This window comes from Palaemon carinicauda, chromosome 20 (genome assembly GCF_036898095.1).
Source record: "Palaemon carinicauda isolate YSFRI2023 chromosome 20, ASM3689809v2, whole genome shotgun sequence".
Taxonomy (NCBI): domain Eukaryota; kingdom Metazoa; phylum Arthropoda; class Malacostraca; order Decapoda; family Palaemonidae; genus Palaemon; species Palaemon carinicauda.
This window is the reverse complement of record NC_090744.1, coordinates 77,422,301-77,427,701: the sequence shown is the minus strand read 5'-3', so window position 1 is coordinate 77,427,701 and position 5,401 is coordinate 77,422,301.

The following is a 5,401-nucleotide window of genomic DNA, read 5'->3' as shown; positions in this document are numbered from 1 at the left end:
TAAGATTAGCAAAACTATCTAAAACAATGAAGTAGAACACAAGGTATACGTGAACTCATCAGACCATACTTGAGAAAACACCAGTAAAAGGAATAAGACTTAATTTGATGAAGAAAACACTTGGAACAGGGCTCCAACATATATTTGTTTTAAAGGATTAAAACAGAAATTTTAATCTACAATGGAGATGTACCGATAATTGCAGAGGATTTCTACAATATGCTATACAATAGTGATATAAGAAATAACTTCACCAAGAGAGAATAATGAAACAACTGAATGTGTAACAAACGTAACAGTAGGAGAAGTAACGAAAGCATTAAATTTTAAAAGGCATGGAAAGAGACAAAGCAGAAGAAAAATATGGCCTAACAATTGCTTTGATAATAGGAAGGAGGAGAAAACATAGTTGTAAAACTAGCTGAGCTCCCCAAATATTGTTAAAGAAATATATCAAAATAGAAATACTGTATCTCTTTATGCACCGCAGCGAGAAAAAAAATGTTCAATTATTCATTTCGAAGATGTCATCACCTGTCAGTAACTATAGTCAATACTTCGGGGCCAAATCGAGATTCGATAAGAAACTTTTTAAGAGGAAAAGTAACCCAGCTGCATTGCAGTTTCACGCTTTTATTACATGGCACAGCCTGGAGCCAGATTACATTAGAAAATAAGTTCAGGAAGCTTTTATAGCATTGCCAAAGTGGGCTTTTATAGAGATAGCCATCAATGTGCAGAATGAAAAGAGAAAATATTCCTCACATAAAAAGACTATTGCCTGTCATAATCAGTTCCGCATATGAAGGGTATGAAAACTTTAAAAGAAAATAACCACGATAGATATAAAGCAAAAGCCATCAGAACAGCCAATGATCGGTCAATATAGATGTTCTGACTGGTCTCCCCTTCATCCGATAAACAACCATCTCTATAAAATCTTGTCATGCTCGAGATGAAGAAGTGTAATGTGAGAGACGAAGAAATGAATGCAAGTGAATGTAAGCTTCCTGTAAGTAAGTAAGTAAGTAAATAAGTAAGTAAGTAAGAAATGAAACGGGGAGAATGTAAAAAGAATAGTAATGATTGATATAGTGAAAGAGTTGGTCTAATCTGATAAGCTTCTGGGTCTAGTAGGCAATGCTCTTCGAATGCTCGGTAAATATATTGAAATAAGAAACAAGAAAAGTAGACCCATGAAATAGCAGCTGTAACAGAAATAAAAAAGCGCGGATGTGGTAGGGCATATTCTGTGTTTAGTTGCATTACTGAGGAGGAATGTGAAGATTATGATATTGTAAAAGAAACTGTTTTACCACATGGAAAGTGGCACCGGAGGTGTACCACTAGAAATTTAAAAGGTTTAGAAGGGGTGAGAGCAGTACGTATGAGAGTATGGAAAAAAAAAATATCGCTTTTTTATTATCATCACTATCTAAGCTATATTCCTAGTTGGAAAGACAGGATGCTATAAGCACAAAGGCATCATCAGGGGAAAAGACCCCAATAAGGAATAGAAATAACGATACTAATAAGCTATAATAAGAAATGAACAACTGTAATAGAATATTTTAAGAGAAGTAACAACGTGAAATCAAATCGTTCATATACAAACTATTAAAAGAGACATAAGTCAGCCAGTTCAACATAAAAACATTTGCTGCAAGTTTGAGTTTTTGAAGTTCCAACGATTTAACTACCCGAATGGGAAGATCATTACACATCTTGGTCAAAGCTGGAGCAAAACTTTTAGAGCACTATAAATTATTGTGCCTCAAGTTAGAGAAGGCCTGACCATTAGAATTAATTGCAAATCCATATATAGTACATAAATATTATCAATGCTGAGATCTGGATGTTGAGGAGCAAGTGTCTTGGCCTATTTACAATTATTCTTTATGTTTTGTTAAGATTCAAGTTTTTTCCTTATAGTTTGAAAGAACCTGTATCAATTGTTGAATTCATAGTGCATGTAAGAAAGCACAAGTATATTACCACATACACGCAGAGTGAAAAAAATTATAAAAGCAAATAATCTAACATTCCTTTGAACATATACGCATATGGTTGATCATTAGAGAGAGAGAGAGAGAGGAGAGAGAGAGAGAGAGAGAGAGAGAGAGAGAGAGAGAGAGAGAGAGACGAGAGAGAGAGAGAGAAATGTTTCTTTGCAAATCAAGCTCCTCTTTAAGTCTATATTGTCAAACAACGGTGTCAATGGCACCTGGATCTAGTTTGTATACACTAGAATTATTATCGTTTGGTTCGAAAATGCGGAAAGAATCAATTATATTCCTCTCCGTAAAATTATTGCGACTAAAACCACCTTTGTATTCTTCAATCTATTAGACAATTTGCAATGTGTATTAATTTTGATTCAACATTCAGGACGATTCATTGTTGAACTATATATGTGGTGAGCTATTCTTTATTTTTATTTTTTTATTAGGCTATTCTCTTCTGTAATAGGCATATTACATCTGTATAGTATCTTATATATAACACCTTCATCAAATTTCGGACTATTTCGAATGATTCAACGATAGATTGTGAAAGGGAGAGAAAATAGACCTTGTAACTGAATAGTCTAAGATAATAAACAATGGTATGGATGAATGGAGATAAGAAATTTATTCATGATTAAAAAAGCTCTAAAATTAATTTTTATCGTCATGAAGCCTTACCTTATTTGGTCTAAAACATTGGACAATTATTGACTTTAAAAGTTATTATGAAATCTAATTACTACATATAAATTGTCTCAACGATTTCAACAAAATATTCTGGACAACACATATACAGGGTTAGCGATTTAGACTCATAATTAATTCTTGACGTAAGAAATAATTCAATGATATTCCTAGAAATAAGAAATGAAAATAAATGTTACTAAACAAACTGTTCCACATTTCAGATATTCAAAAGACCTACAATTCTTTGTTTTTGTCATATTTTAACGAGGCAATTTCAATAGTTTATATTTCACTCGATATATATATATATATATATATATATATATATATATATATATATATATATATATATATATATATATACATATATATTCATATATATATATAAATATATATATATATATATATATATATATATATATATTATATATATATATATATATATATATATATATATATATATATATATATATATATATATATTCATATATATATATATATATATATATATATATATATATATATATATATATATATATATATATATATATATATATATATATATATATATATATATATATATGAAGCCTCACTTAGCCTTATTATAGTAAATATTCCTTGAGCATGTGAAAAGTAGCTTGAAATGGAGATGAATAAATATAAACGCAAGCAGGAAGCAGTGTCTGTTCGCGTTTTATGATTGCACCATTGATCACGAAACAAAAAAAAAAGATGAATAAATAAATAAAAAGTAAACTAAGATAAATAGTAATGGTTACAAATCTTATGTTGGGTTCATGTGTAAGAGAAAAAATTGGATTCAATGATGCACATACACACACACACACACACACACACACACACACACATATATATATATATATATATATATATATATATATATATATATATATATATATATATATATATATATATATATATATATGAGCATAACATTGTGCTCAATTAGAAATAAATTTCTACCTCATACTTGGGATCGAACGCTAGCCCCTTCTAATGAAAGGCCAGGTCGCGTCCAACCATGTCACGAGACACCATAAAAGAAGTCGGAACCTAACTGCTAATATGCAGTTTAGGATTTACCTTGCGTGACATCAGTCTCTTACCAGCGAGTTTTCCCGACTTCCCAGCCCACCACGTGACACAATTGATAATTCATTCAAATTACCCAAAATGAGTCAATATGGATAAATATCAACATAACATCGTGCTCAAATAGAAATAAATTTCTACCTCATACTTGGGATCGAACGCTAGCCCCTTCCAATGAAAGGCCAGGTGGCTTCCAACCATGCCACGAGAAGAGAGAGAGAGAGAGAGAGAGAGAGAGAGAGAGAGAGAGAGAGAGAGAGAGAGAGAGAGAGAAAATAGAATTTCGGTGATATTTTTCTTACAGAAAACCAATCAGCGAAAATTCGTACGAATGTATAATCTTGTTTTGTCTTAAATAAAAGTATATTTTTGTTGGGGCACTTAACAGAAGACTCCTGTGAACCTAAATGTACAGACTTATTTCAAATGTTATCGGATTCACGAAAGAGGAAGAGAACGATCTGAGCAAGAGCAAGGTGCAAAAAAAAAAAAAAAATAATAATAATAATAATAATAATAATAAAAAAAAGCTTTTAATTTACCTCTGAAGCCTTATCGACTGAAATGCACTCCTGCTTGCCTAAGGTTCAGTGTGCATTTATAGAAGGAAGCATTAAAACTTAGGCCAGTATGAGTGTGCATGTGCATCAACATGAATGTTTCCTAAATTTAGAAAACACTGATTGTGTTGCCAAGCTTTTGTAGCTGTGATTTTGATTATACTTATGCTCTCATTTCCTTTACCTTCAAGGGAATTTAAACTCATTTGAGAGAGAGAGAGAGAGATAGAGAGAGAGAGAGAGAGAGAGAGAGAGAGAGAGAGAGAGAGAGAGAATTTTGTTTAGAATTGAACCGGGTTGGATAACCCAAATTGAGCGGAAAATAGATCGTAAGGGTAGATTGTTGTGTTAAACCCTAAAAGATCCCATAAAGATATTTATTTTATTGTTGTTACTGTTCTTAAAATATTTTATTTTTCTGTGTTTCCTTTCCTCACTGGGCTATTTTCCCTGTTGGGGCCCCTGGACTTATAGCATCTTGCTTCTCCATCTAGGGTTGTAGCTTAGCAGCAATAAAAACATTAATAAATGCTAATCTGCAGTTTAGGATTTACCTGGCGAGACATCAGTATCTTACCAGCTAGTTTTCCCCGACTTCCCGCCCGCCACGTGACACAATTGATAGTAATTCATTCAAATTATCCCTAATGAGTAAATATGGATAAATATGAACACAGCATCGTGCTCAAATAGAAATAAATTTCTACCTCAAACTAGGGATCGAACGCTAGCCCATTCTAATGAAAATCCAGTTGGCTTCCAGCCATACCACGAGAGGCCATAAAAGAAGTCGGAAACTAACTGCTAATCTGCAGTTCAGGATTTACCTGATGAGACATCAGTCTCTTAACAGAGAGTTTTCCTCGACTTCCCGGCCCACCACGTGACACAATGGATAGTAATTCATTCAAATTACCTCTAATGAGTCAATATCGTTGAATATCAACACACATATATATATATATATATATATATATATATATATATATATATATATATATATATATATATATATATATATATATATATATATAT